We start from the raw sequence: 15,260 nt of genomic DNA, 5'->3' as shown, positions 1-15,260 counted from the left end.
AGACTTAAAAATCTGAGCAGGGCTCTCTGACGATCTTTTTACTTATCTTGACCTTCCAGTTCCCTTACCAATTATTCTTCCTCTCTTCCTAGTCTTAAAAGCATTCTGTCTAACCTAGGAGACAGATGCAAAAGAGGACTCAAAATAGTGGCTTTTTTTGTTGTTGTCCATTGACCTTGTACTGCCACAAGCACTAAGCACTGCAGATAATTTTAAAAGCCTCTTGTCCTCTTTGGTATTTTTTTCAAAAGTCTCTGTTCTCTCTGAGTCTTAACCTTTCTGCCTCTCTTCATGCAGGTTCCTGCGTGTATTTCATGTTTGTACTAGGTCATCTGCCCATCTTTTCTTTCTCTGAGCACAGCCTTTTAAACTTAAGACAACCCAAGTGGTTGGTCCTCAGCCAACTTTAGAGACTCCATAGAGTCCACTCTTTTTATTTCATGAGGAAAGGGGACAATTTAGAATTATACCATCAGGGTTACATTTTTAGAGCCTTCTTTTTTCTCCAGAGCTATCTTGCCTGTTAGGGTCTTGGCTGTGCAGAGTCCTGAGGCAGAAGGGACCTTCATCCATTCTAGGAACTTAAAGGTGGTAAGAGGTGAGACTAAAGTGGTTAAGCCAGGGCTTAAGGGTTTTGATGCCTTAACCTTCAGACTTTTAAAGTTAGCCCTAATAATAATGAGAATGATTTCAGGGTCTCTTCTGTCTTCTGCTAAACATTGCAGGCCCATTTCATTGCCTTGCAGGAAAAGAAAGAAGAGAGCGCTCTCAGAACCCTTTGGAATAATAAGTGTTAATGTTTCTGATTGAACCCATTGTGAGGAAAACCAATGGCTAAAGTGAGATTCGAAGTTGCCTGTGTTCTCAGGAGTCTGAATGCCCACCAGGCCCTTCATCATCAACAGCAGAGGGACCTGCAACAGAGTGCGAGTTTCTACACTCCAGGAAACGAATGCAGCTAATCCAGTATGGATGGGAGGCACCCACATTTTCACATCTGCCATCCACTGAGGCCTCAATGTGCATGCAAATTTGCCCCAACTCCAAGGCTCATTTGGACCCAATGATTCATTCTGGATAACGAGATGTGCCAGGTGAGCAACAGTGCCCTGAAGACTCTGCCCACCTGTGAGTCATACCTTCTGTCACAAGGCATCGTGTGGCCTCTGCTCACGACTCACCACTGCCAATCGCAGAGGTGCCAGTAAAGACAGGTGTTCCTGCTGCTCCTTTTGATGTCACAATGCCCCCATGACTGCTGTCAGAAATCAGTGACTGAGTCTACCTCATGCCTTCTTCCTCCCATCCTCAAACTCCTCTCTTTCCAGAGCCCATTTCCTTACTGTGAAATTGGACAGGTCTCTGCATGCTCCAGAGAGGCCTCCAGATAGAGCATTCACAGCTCTAGCAGCCACTGCTTCAGGAAGCCACCCTGGCACCTTGGAAAGAAAACAAACTGCAGGGGAGAGCTTCTGCTTCCCTTAATCTCTATAGTTAAGCACACAGGAAAAAGACTGGGAGCATAGTTTCAATTATTGGCAGAATTTTCCATAATCTGACAACTCATTGCTTTTGCAACATTTATAATCCCAGTCCTTGGATGGGCAGGCCTGTGCCAATTTGCATGACTGCTATTTAAAGATGAAACCGAAAAGGTATACATATGCTTCAACATGGCTGCAATTTTAGCTGTTCAGAGAACACAGCAAGATAAATAACCATGCCATGAGAAATTACAGCATTATGTACTGCAATAAATATGACAAATGATAGGCCAGATATTCATTGGCTCATAACAGTTGGCAGGCATAACCATCTGTGGATCCAAAGTTCAAACTATTTGTTTTCTCTCCTACATCTGCCTTGATATTTCCCTCCTCAGCTGGATCCTCTGGCCTTTAAGGCATCCTGGACAACCTTGTGAAACCTTTGACTTTATTAGGTTTTCATTAAGAAACATAAGACTTGCAGCAAAAAAGCAAAACTCTCTGTATGTGTGAAAGAGGTGGAGAAAAAAAATGAGGTCTGATGTCCCTTTCTTAGTGTAGGGAGTTTTTTATTTGCAAACAATCTAAAAGCAGGAAAAGCAAACCTAAGGATAATTAAGAAAAATGATGGTGTTTGTTGCCACAGAAGAAATAAATCTTCTGTGTCTCTCGTCTATTTATTGATTAAACAAGGAACCCTGCAATGGATTTAAGTTCCTGCTTTTGTCACTAGAAAGGTAACACTAAAGTCCATTATTTCATTATGTGAAATGCTAATCTATATTTCTCATTTAGAACCTAAACCCTCTGCTTGGTGGAAATCTCACAGCTTATACCACTGATAAGAGAAAGCCTAATGAGCCCTAATGTCACCACAGCAAAACTTGTCCAATTAGACCAGCTGTTCCACAGAGAAGTCCACTGTGAACCTCTAATGCAGAATCTTGACAGTTTGGAGTTGAAAACTCATGCTAAGAGAAATCAGAGTTTTAAAAAGGTATCTACTTCTAAGCACAGCTACTTCTTGCTCTTGATTCTCCCTACTAGGATATAGGAAACGGTTCCATCAGAAAGGTAAGGGAAAAGTTTTTCAGGCAGTGAAGGATGCTAACAGAATTCTCTGTAATAGAAACCTTTTCCTTGGTTACGAACCCAACCTGGATTGAGACAGCTGGGCAGACAACGGACATTCTGATTATGAGGTAGTTTGTCTTCTGTATGAATGTTTTCTCTTTCAGCACTTACTAAAATAAAGCAAAATGGTAACATCCAGGAGCAACTTTTTTTCGCAACTTTTTTTCTACTCCCCTCACACACAAAACCCCAAACCAAAAAGCCATCCAGGGCAAATGTGGTGGGAAAAAGGAAAACACAGAATTATGCTTGGACTACCATTGCTTATCCAAGTGCTGTACTGTCACATCAACATTGTCACAGTAAGGCAAATCTATTTAGCAATAGTTATTGACCAAATGTTCATTCAGTATCTTCTTTGTATAAAAGAAGTAGATTTTGTGGGATGGGGGCAGGTGGGGTGGAGGTGGGGTGGAGAGGGGGGTGTCAGGGGCTAAAGATAAATCAGACAGGGTTCCACCTTTGGAAGCTTCCTGTTCATGAAGAGGAATCATTCTAGTACAAGACAGAGACACAGGGAACACGGACAGTCCTGGGGGCACCAGAGGAGAGGCATGTTCAGCTTTGAGAATAGAATGAAGGAAGGTTTCAGGTGAGACCTGAAGCAAAGCTGATACTTGAACATGCAGCTTTGAGGAAGTAGAAAGGAACAGAGGAAGAATCTCAACAAAAGTAGAAAAGTGCCTGTGAGCCGAGGAGAGTGAGTAAATGGCCAGAGTACCAGGTGCACAAACAAGCCTTGAAAACCATCTATTCACAAATACTAAGTGAGCAATTCTCTTAGTGTATATCTGGCACTCTGGAGCACTGAGAAGACAGAAGTGAACAAAACAAGATCTCCACTCTCACAGAGTTATATTCTAGCTGGGGAAGACAAACATTGATAAAAAAAAAAATGTAGTGTATTACATGGTTTAAAATTAAGTAAGGATAGGGGTTATAGGAAGGGTTCAGAGGAATTTCCTCAATAAAATAACTTTGTTTTTTGAAATGGGGTCTCACTCTGTCACCCAGGCTGGAGTGCAGTGCAGTGGCACAATCATGGATCACTGCAGCCTCCACCTGCCAGATTCAGGCGATCCCTTCTGCCTCAGCCTCCCAAGTAACTGGGACTACAGGCACAGGCCACCACGTCCAGCTTATTTTTCTATTTTTTGTAGAGAAAGGGTCTCACTATGTTGCCCAAGCTGGTCTCAAGTTCCTGGGCTCAAGCCATCCTTCCACCTTGGCCTCCCAAAGTCCTGCGATTACAGGACTGAGCCACTGCACCTGGCTGATAAGGTAACTTTTGAGCAGACACCTAAAGTAAGTGAAGGGTACATTAAGTGTGTATCTTTGAGACTTACAATCCAAGCAGAGACCCTGAGGCAAGACCTGTCTAGTATGGGTGGGGAAAGAGAAGGCCAGGATGGCTGGGCAAAGGTGAAGGAGGCAGGAGATGGATACCAGAGTGTTGGCCCAGGCGGAGGGTGTCCTGCCATATTCTCAGGGCTTGTCTGACAGAGTTAGAATTTGGGATTTCCTTTGAATCAGATAAGAACACTCTGGAGGGTTTAGAGCAGAGAAGTGGCATGACCTAACTGCATTTTGAGATGAGTACTATAACTGCTGTGTAAAAAATAGACAAGAGATGGTAAGCATGGAATCTGAGAGACCAATGAGAAGACCACAGCAACAGGACAGACAAGAACAGTGCGAAAAAGAGATGATGGCGGCATGAAGGAGGAGTAAGTTGTGAATGTGAATCTTCTAAGGGCAAGAAAAGGTTTAAAACACCATTCGTAGAGTGCTTATTCTTAGTTTGAATTCTTTATTTACAAAGTTTAGCTTACACAGCTGCAAGTTAGTTTGACCCTGACAATCATAATATTCAAAATGTACAACTATCAAAGTTAACTGCGATTCCTCTGAAGTCCCAGCTATAATGTTAACCTCTGCAAGCAGGACAAGAAATGATTGCAATGGTGTTACAGCTGATTTGACTATAGCATTAGTGACATTGTCGCTATGGACATTCTCACCCAGGGCTTTGAAACTGCAGTTCTCTCCAGTCACAGCTAAAATGAGAACTCAGGTTAAAAAGCCAACTGCACTCCTCTGTTCCTATAACTACCATTAACCATTAAAGAAGGAATGTGATCTCTTTGTATAACAGCCACTGCTGGCCGGATGAGTATACAGAGTCCGGGACCGGGCGGCGGCGGAGCCGGGGGACGGCGACAAAGGCTGGGCGGGCCGCAGGCCGGGGCCACTGGCAAAGACTATTACCAGACGCTGGGCCTGGCCCGAGGCGCCTCGGACGAGGAGGTCAAGCAGGCCTACAGCGGCCAGACGCTGCGCTACCACCCGGACAAGAACAAGGAGCCCGGCGCCGAGGAGAAGTTCAAGGAGATCGCCGAGGCCTACGACGTGCTCAGAGACCCGCGCACGTGCCAGATCTTGACCACTACGGGGAGGAAGGCCTAACGGGCAGCGGCCCCAGTGGCAGTAGCGACGGCGGTGCCAATGATACCTCTTTCAGCTACACATTCCATGGAGACCCTCATGCCATGCTTGCTGAGTTCTTCGGTGGCAGAAATCCCTTCGATACCTTTTTTGGGCAGCGGAACGAGGAGGAAGGCATGGACATTGCTGACCCATTCTCTGGGTTCCCTATGGGCATGCGTGGCTTCACCAGCATGAACTTTGGCCGCTCCCGCCCTGTCCAAGAGCCCACCCGAAAGAAGCAAGATCCCCCAGTCACCCACGACCTTCGAGTCTCCCTTGAAGAGATCTACAGCGGTTGTCACAAAAAGATGAAAATCCCCCACAAGCGGCTAAACCCCGACGGAAAGAGCATTCAAAACGAAGACAAAATCTTGACCATCGAAGTGAAGAAGGGGTGGAAAGAAGGAACCAAAATCACCTTCCCCAAGGAAGGAGACTAGACCTCCAACATTCCAGCTGAGATCGTCTTTGTTTTAAAGGACAAACCACACAATATCTTTAAGAGAGATGGCTCTGATGTGATTTATCCTTCCAGGATCCGCCCCCGGGAGACTCTGTGTGGCTGCACAGTGAACGTCCCCACTCTGGACGGCAGGACCATACCCATCGTATTCAAAGATGTCATCAGGCCTGGCACACTGCGAAAAGTTCCTGGAGAAGGCCTCTGCCTCCCCAAAACGCCGGAGAAACGTGGGGACCTCATTATTGAATTGGAAGTGATCTTCCCTGAAAGAATTCCCCAGATATCAAGAACCCTACTTGAGCAGATTCTTCCAATATAGCTACCTTAGCTCCCCAAGGACTGACCTGGGACCTTTCCAGAGCTCAAGGATTTCTGGACCTTTCTACCAGTTGTGGACCATGAGAGGACGCAAGCACCCAGGGAGGGCTTTTGTACTACTGAATGTTTTCCAGAGCATATATTACAATCTTTCAAAGTCATACACTAGACTTAAGTGGTTTTTCAAGCGATAGGGCATCAGGTGCTGGGAACAGCAGGAAAAGACATTCCAGTCTGCCCCACTGGGTCCGGCAGCCCTCCCGGGATGGGCCCACATCCTCCTACTCCAGTCCCTGTTCAGGGGCGAGAGGCAGACCAGCAGCTGGACCTGATCCTTCTGTGTCCCTTTGCTTCTGGCTGGTAGATAATGTCGACCTGCTGTCTTGGTTCCCAGACCCTGTACACTCCTCCGGTTCTGTTCTGATCACTTCTTAACTTATTCTGTATTTGTCTCCCATGTCTTGCTCTTCCCTTGAAGAATTCTGTCTTCTCTTTGGCCATCTCAAATTGAGAACCTAAACTATTCCTGCAGAACTGCCTGGCTGGCGCCCACAAGCAATACCTCTTGTCCCAGCAGCACCAAGGGAGCCAGCCTCCGGTGAGTGACTCCAGTAAGTGCAGCTACCTCTCCCTTGAGGGTCTGAGAGCCTGGACCCAGCAAGGGCCCTCCTGACCTCTGGCTCTAGTGAAGCTGAATGTCCTCACTTTGCGGGTCACAGTCTTTCCATTTCTGTAAGGCAATCTTGGCACACCTGGGGCTTACCAGTGGCCCAGGTAATTTTTTGTTTCATGGACTATGGACTCTTTCAAAGGGATCTGATCCTTTTGAATTTTGCACAGCCCTAGATATAATCCCTTTTCATAAAAGGGTCTTTGCTTCTGGTTGCAGGAGCACTGTGGAACGTCTGTAAATATGTTTTTATAATTCCATGTATAGTTGGTGCACACTCAAATAAAACCTGTCCCTAGCAGCCACTGCTCTCCATATAGGGCCATAATGGAATTCCGAGGAAATCTTGGGGAGGGAGGGGGAGTTGGAACAAATATCTGTTCCCTGGAGGCCAGTCTTGCGCTCAGACCTTTAGACTCATTGTAAGTAGCCTCTGCCAACATGAGACCAAAGGGTGTGACTTGTCAATGCCTCACGACAGCATTAAAGACTGATGCTAAGCCTAAAAACAAAAACAAAAACAAAAACAAAAAACCAGCCACTTCTTTTCTTCTTTCCTGGTAAATTCACCATAAACCTTCTCCAAGACAGAATTCTTCAAGGGAATAAAATGTGTGGTGTTATCCGTGCTTTTAGGCAGCAAAGAAAGAACAGGGAGTGACTGATGGCCATTTTCTCCCTATCACTAGTGCTACCTAATGATCTGTTTGCTCCACAACCTTCCAGGTGACTTATGGATACAGCTCTCCTCACTTAGTCCTGGCTCCCTCATCTTCTCCCTCGTACCTTCATGGTACCACTCTGATTTCTATTTGTTTCACATCTCCTATCACAGTTTCATTTTATTATGAGCACAAGTTATCGTGTCATGGGAGAGGTACTTGCATCATGGCTTGGGTATCTCAACAGTCACATGATTGATAAACTCTTAAAATCACTCAGGTAAGACCTGCTGCAGCAGATCAAATGAAACTGATAAAGAAAACCATATTTCTAAATGCCTGCAGCAACCTCTAGGTCAGTTTCTTTCTCTGACTCAAAAATAAGAAAGGAAGGAAAAGAATCCACCAGCATAATGTGATGAGAAGTGCAAGGTGAAATAACAATGCAGGTCAAGCTGGCATTTGTTGTTACTGAAAGTGATGAGCTGCTATTCTTTCCCCTATAACTGCTTTGGCTCCTTCAGGAAAAATAATTCTATATCAGTTATTATCTTTCCCAAGCACTAGAGTATGAGAATTTTTTCCCACTGTGATGATAGCCCCATTGTAAAATAAGGATGACCATTACCTCTGAGTATGACATTGTTTTTGGAAAACAGCAATTATTCACATAATTCCGTTAACAAAAATACTTTAAAGTGCTGCTTTCCAAACTTTAATGTGCCCGTGAATCACCTGAAGATCCTGCTAAAAATTAGATTCTGCTTCAGAGGGTCTGGGATGTAGCATGGAATTCTGCATTTTTAATAAACCTGTGGGTAAAAGTCAATGTTGTTAGTCTGCCAATCACATTTTGTGTAGCAAGACATAACCAATACCTTCAGCATTGTATTTTTGATTACTCTGGATGTTGTTTTGCTTTCTAGAATATGCCAATTTTCTACTGGATTTGACTTTTGATCAGGACCATTGGTCTTCCAGTGCTTGGAAGTTCTCCGGTGACAGGCTTTAATACTTCAACTTTTGAATGACTATAGTTGGTTATGTATTATGGTTCCCAGTGTTAGCAGAATTCTTTGGCTATGATTCATGTACTACATTTACTGTTAATACGTAATGTGAGTCACTTTGCTGATGTGTTGAAGTTGGTAATTAAATCCTTTAAAAATCCAGTAAGCAAGAGTCAGATTGCTTAAGAAATACTGGATTTCTATGGAAAATATTAAGGCCCTAACAATCACCTTTCAAGAGGGAAAAAAAATTATTTTACCAATTTTACTTGCTCCTTAGTAGAGCAAGAGCTATGAAAATCATGGAAGAGAACTTTGAATAAAAATACTGTTATTTCACCTTTTGATTCAGATCCTATAATTTCAAAGAAAGCCTTTGAAGATAGATTGATTTTGATAATTTTCTGCATTGCACTTAACATCACCTGGAGCCAATCAAAAGAAATCAGAAAATCTAACTCTGACATTTGGGTGTGAAGCAAAAACAACACCTTTACATTTTAAACTTCAGTGTTTCTGAAAGTGAGAGTTTGAAAGGCTGAGAGGTTGAAAGGTCTGGTTTCATCCATGCACATAAGAAAGGAACGTAGTGTCTTGTCCACAGACAAATTAAAATCAGATTTGCTAAGCTGGTGGTTCTATCTGAAACCTCTCTTAAGTGCAATGTGTTAATCAAGCCAAAGTGTGCCCTGTAATTTGTTTTACAGATAAGCATCCTCTAAAGTCTATGGTTGAGAATATTCTATTTCCTTAAAACCTATGCCAATTTTAAGATCGTCAATTTATTTTCAAATTGCCAAGTTGGGATGGTATTTGGGCATGCAGGAGGATATATTGCTCAATTGTCATTTAACCATAGATTAAATGTCTGCATAAAAAGGAATGCATTTTACAATTTTCAAATTGATGAAAGTTTTATGGGGAGATGTAATGAGAATAAGGATGTATTTTATGCAGGAGGGAATGCTATCTGGCAGTAAGAACCAAAGATGAGGATTTAAGAGTCTAGGATTGAATTGGTGGCATCACAAAAGATGCCTTCAGGCGTGGATGCTCCAAGGTAGGTCAAAAGAGCATCAACTGAATCATACATGCTCACTGCTTCCTTTGAAACCTCAAAGACTCCCTGGTTCCTAGGGTATAAGGAGAGGGCAGGATCACCTCAGATCTGGCTGTGTGAAGCTGGGCACATTATTGAAAGGAGCATAGAATAGAGCAGAGGTGGTATAACATGGTGCTCAGAGGAATGGACACCCCAGCCCAACTGCCCATGTTTCAATCTGCTTACTAGCTATGTGACCTTGGGGACAGTATTTAACTTCCTTGTGCCTCAGTTTCTAAGCCATAATGAAATGAAAATAATAATAGTATCTACCTTATAGGGTTGTTACAAGGAGTAAGTTGTATAATGCTTAGATCAGTTTCTCGAGTAAGTGTGAGCGTTTTGTGTTTGTTAAGCAAATGAATGAATAATTAGGCAAAGTGGTTTAGATGCACATTCTCTAGACTCAGGTTGCCTAGTTTCAAATTCCAGCTCTCTGCCACTCTACTGGGCAAGTAACTAGTCTTAGGTTACTCACAGAATACCATCTACTATTAAATGAGTGGTCTCGGGCAAGTTACTAGCCTATCTGAAGTTTGGTTTATTCATAGGGCAGTATACTTTCTAAGGTTGATATATGTTAGTTACCTCCCCCATACTAGTCTTATCATTAAATTTGATAAGTATGCTTTTAACTGACTGGAAAACATTTAAGTGAGAAAAGGGCAAAGAAAGAAAACAAGACAAAAACCCTTTAACATTACACCAAAGGTATTCTTCCAGGTTAGCATCCGTACATAAATCAACCCTCCCTGGGCACAGTCGTTCATCAATTATGACTTCACTTCACAGTGCTGTCATGCAGCCCATATTTGACTATTTAGTCCACAAAAGTAATATCATTTTACTGCATGTTTTTTAGTACACAGTACACAATGATAACACATTCCATTTATATAGCACATTAATGTTTTGTAAAGCCTTTCACATCCATTATTTTATTTAACTAGACATACTGTAAGAGGCTCATTTGTCTTTGAAGAAGCAGCATTGAAGAGGAAAATTCCAAATTTAATTTAAAAACATATTTTTACTGCTACCAGGAGTTATCATTGAAAATAGTACTTCCATCGATGGTTCTTTTTCAGTGGCAGATGGTAGTCACTGCATCTCTGGATGTTCGCTGCAGTGGACAAAGCCATCCCAACATTAAAATAATTCTTCATGTACTCCCCTCTCCTCTTTTCTGTTTCCATCTAATCTCATACCATCATATCACCCACTATATTGAAAACATCTCTACTTAAAGGAAAAGTAAAATGTTTTCACAGATGTATTCAGAGTCTCTGCTCATCTACCGCTATGGTGAATTTGTCTATAACTCCTTTCCTTGAGCCCAATACCTGCAGATGAGGTGCGTGCTGCACCCCCACACTTGGTCAGTGTGCAACCTGAGCATTAGTGCTACCTTGGTGTTCCTAAATCACCTCCTCTTCAGTCCATGATCCCTTTGCCCAGGACTTTCTTATTTTATTTATTACCTGGACTTTTTTTTACTTAACAAAAAAGTATTTTATCTCCTACTTTCAAAAGGAATCTGAGGTGTCCTAAAAACACATGAGCAAATTGGGGGTGTAAAGAGAGAAATAAGAAATGGCCTCCCCAGCTCTCCCTCTCACTGTCCTCAGCTTTCCCATTGTCTTTCCTGCCCACGCTCCACACTCAGACACAGGTCACTTCATTCCAATAATCGCAGGCTTTATATCACTCTGTCAAGTGAATGTAAACTTTGATTGCAGCCAACAGTCTTCTAAGGACTAATTTTTTTTCCTACTTTTCCCAACACAGAATTCTCCATTTAAGGCCCGGGTAGGTCTCTGGAGACCTCATGTGCCTGGTTCTTCCTTTCCTGCCTTCATAAGTTTCCCAGGAAGTTTATTTTATTTATTTCACAACATTTATATCAAGTTCTTAGTCTGCTCAGTCACTGTGCCTACTATATATACATGTCCTGTTACATACATACACGTTACATACATGTAATGCACATGTCCATTGCACGAGGAGCTCATTTAATCCTCAGAACAATGCTTATGGGTGCAAGTATTACCCACTTCACAAATGAGAAACTAAAATAGAGAGAGGTAAAGTGACTTCCACAATTTCAAGCTGAGTGGCAGAGTCAGGATGGGCCTCTGACCACCTGAGTCTATAGTCCCGCTCTTCACCTCGCCTCTGCTCTGCCTCTCTGTTTCAACCACATGGAACAGCTGCTTTCTCCAGAGCACCTAGCGCCCAACTTACTCCTCAACATGAGGATCATGACCCAACCTCTCCACAAAGCCACTGCAATGGTACCACTCATTCTCCACATGGCAGGAGAATTATCTAAATCATCATCACCCTCGAAATGTTTTGGAAATGTATTAGTTTCAAAGACCTATCCCTTGTGATGTTTACAGATCTATCTGAAGACCCCTACGGGCTCCCCAAGGTCAGAGTACATGCTACTCTTATATTCCAAGCATCCCATAAGCTGTTGTGTTCCTCCAACACTGGCTTCAATAGTTGGTGTCCCACTAGGATTTTTTTTTGAAAATAATAACTTGAATTTATTGAGAATGAGTTTCATAGACCCAAGTATTTCTGCATTCAGCCTAGAAAGTAATTTTTGCATTGATCCTCATGAACAACATCTGAACTTAGAGATGTGAATGTATTGCCTAGCTTTGGAAGGAAATAGAAATGAAATAGAAATAAAACTACAAACCAGACTTATAACAAAAAAAGGTATTTCTGAGTTTCTTCTTTTGGAGGAAAAAAGCATAAGTCTTGTAGGAAAATAGGAGGGAGACAATTTAAAAAGAAATAAAAATGCACATCTTTACTTAGTAAACATCTTTTCTTCCATTAATATATAATATTAATAGTAAAACTCTAGACAATATTGAACATTTACATAGACCAGACATTTTCATCTCCAGACTTTTGTATTGTTTTTATTATTTCATATGGCCTAATAAATTACCAGTAATGTACTGACTTAAAATATTTATTATCCAGAGTACCACATGATCGGTGAAGGATGGCAAATTTCTGTCAAAATAACTCACCCCCATTGATTTTGCATGAAATCAGGCTTTGCCTTTTATTATCTGGCTGAAGGAAAAAAAAAAAAAAGTAACGAGTTCAATCCTTTCTTATTGTTCTATTTCTCCCCATCAACACCACTGCCAAAGAGTGTAAAATGTTTCTTAAATCCTCCCTACCTTTGCCACTATCACACACACAAAAATGCATTATGCTATTTGAAGAGCAATTTTCTTCTCTAAATGGGTAGCAACTGAATATTAAAGCAGGTTACTTTACACTAGAAGAATAGGGATTTTTTACTTCCCCAAAATTCAACATATTAAAAATGTTTAAACATGAAACTGACCAAAAAAAATCATAATATGTTTTGCCATTTAAATAGTTGATTACATTTCAGAAGATATTGTTATGATTTCAGAGAGTATGTTGGAGTTACAATAAGTATTGTTATTTTATTTATTCCTATCAATACATGAAATTAAGTATTTTGAATATATCTATGCTAGTCCTTAATAGATGAGCATAAAGATGTAGCCTTATCCAAAACAAGATTGTCATTCACTAAAGAAATTTGTGAGGGGTAACAAGAATATACTTCAAACACTAGGTTTTATAGACAACCTACAATGTATAATATTAGTGCATGACCAAGAAACCACCGCAGACAATTGAGCAAGGTAGAACTCACTCACTATTGGTGTCATTGGCTATCAAAGTGCCCTTAAAAGTATAGATTTTAAAAATTAAATATTAAAAAGACATTAAATATGTGAAAAATTTAGTAAATATTTAACCCCTGAGTGGGCAATAATTTTTTTTTTTTTTTTGCTCTTGTCACCCCAGGCTGGAGTGCAATGGCGCGATCTCAGCCCACTGCAACCTCTGCCTCCCGGGTTCAAGAGATTCTCCTGCCTCAGCCTCCCAAGTAGCTGGGAATACAGGCGCCTGCCACCATGGCGGGTAAGAATTTGTAAGCAGTAGAAGAAAGCATATGAATAATGGTTAGTTATTTTACTAGATTTTTTATTTTTTTGAGATGGGCTCTCACCATGTTGCCCAGGCTGGTTTTGAACTCCTGAACTCAAGTGATTCTCCCACCTTGGCCTCCTAAATTGTTAGGACTACAGACATGAGCCACCATGCCTGGTCAATTTTTAAGTTCAAAACACCAAAAAATAGCATTACCATAATAATAAATAATATATTGGAGAAATAGTGCACAAAATTCTAGTACACAAAATGTTACATGTAGGGTTTTTGGAAAGCTTTCCCTTATTAAGAAAAACACTAAAACATTACCAGAAGCTGTGCAAAGAACATGAACAGATATTTTATACAATAACAAATACAAGTGACCAACTAACAGAAGAAAATATTTTCTCCTTACTAATAATCAAAGAAATCTCAAGTTGAAAAAATGTATTTTTAAAAATATCTTATTGAAAGATTTTTTTAATTAAAATATTCATTTTGTGATGAAAATATTGGGGGAAAAAGTGGTCACAAATATTGTACCATGTATATAACTGATGTCCTCTTTCTTGAAAGTGATCTGGCAATAAAGATCAAGAACTTTAAAATAAAATTAGACACTTAACCCAATAATTCTTCTCATAGGAATCTAACCAAAGGCACTAAAAAGCATTTATGTACAGAATATTCATCGTAATAGTATTTGATAGCAAATTTTCTAACACTGAAAAAATTGTTTTTAAAATAGTTATATTTATGATAGAATATTATGCAATTAGGCCGGGCGCGGTGGCTCAAGCCTGTAATCCCAGCACTTTGGGAGGCCGAGGCGGGTGGATCACAAGGTCAGGAGATCGAGACTATCCTGGCTAACATGGTGAAACCCCGTCTCTACTAAAAATACAAAAAACTAGCCGGGCGCGGTAGCGGGCGCCTGTAGTCCCAGCTACTTGGGAGGCTGAGGCGGGAGAATGGCGTGAACCCGGGGGGCGGAGCTTGCAGTGAGCCGAGATCGCGCCACTGCACTCCAGCCTGGGAGACACAGTGAGACTCCGTCTCAAAAAAAAAAAAAAAAAAAAAAAAAAGAATATTATGCAATTATTTGTAAAATCATAACTTAAATGAGACTTGAAGTAACGTTTTCAAATTTCAAAATCATGACTTGAAGTAATGTTTTTCGTATGTAAAAAAGCAAAACTATCAAGACACTACATAGTACATCACATAATCTCAGTTATGAATATAAGAAATACATGTACAGAGGCATTAAAAGCCAATAGTTTAATAGCTATTACCTCTTGAATAATCTTGAATAATGAAATTATAAGTGATTTCTATATTTTTCTTTATACTTCTCTGCATTTTCTATAATGACCATGTATGATAATACCACTCTCATTGTCAGGGAAAAATAAGATCTTAGTTATATATTTACTGTAAAAACATACTTAAAGCAGGAAGACTAACTTTCTGGAAAAATTTTAAAAACAAGTCAAACTTGTGCATAAACAAAGTAGACATTTGACTTTAGTTATGACTTTAAATCTGCCAAAAACAAATTCCCACAATGATCTCTCCTAGTCTTCTTATTGATCTGCAATTGTTGTTGGGGGAAAATCTCTACAGATCTCTCTCGTGTCTGCATGTCTCTATTCTCTTTGTTGGGGGTGGTGGGGGGCAGAGGGGCATGAAGTCTCACTGTCACTCAGCCTGGAGAGCAATGGTACAATTTCTCCACACTGCAACCTCTGCCACCAGCTCAGGTGATCCTCCTGCCTCAGCCTCCTGAGTGGCTGGGAACACAGGCACATGCTACCTTGCCCAACTAATATTTTTTGTATTTTTGGTAGAGACAGGGTTTTGCCACATTGCCCAGGCTGGTTTTTTTTTTTTTTTTTTTTTTTTTTTTTTTGATTTTGGGG

General features: G+C 41.1%; 1 long non-coding RNA gene and 1 pseudogene across 2 annotated transcripts in view; one reads left to right on the top strand and one right to left on the bottom strand.

Annotated features, from left to right (window-relative positions):
* The window catches only part of LOC112636160, a 198,251-nt gene that overhangs the window by 155,857 nt on the left and 27,134 nt on the right, over positions 1-15,260 (bottom strand). The window lies entirely within an intron of this gene.
* On the top strand, positions 4,830-7,063 carry LOC112636159 (annotated as a pseudogene). Its single transcript, XR_003122137.1, has 2 exons — positions 4,830-4,928; positions 5,001-7,063. The product of XR_003122137.1 is annotated as a dnaJ homolog subfamily B member 1 pseudogene (transcript).

Source organism: Theropithecus gelada, chromosome 12 (genome assembly GCF_003255815.1).
Source record: "Theropithecus gelada isolate Dixy chromosome 12, Tgel_1.0, whole genome shotgun sequence".
Taxonomy (NCBI): Eukaryota; Metazoa; Chordata; class Mammalia; order Primates; family Cercopithecidae; genus Theropithecus; species Theropithecus gelada.
This window is presented reverse-complemented; position numbering and strand designations above follow the sequence as displayed.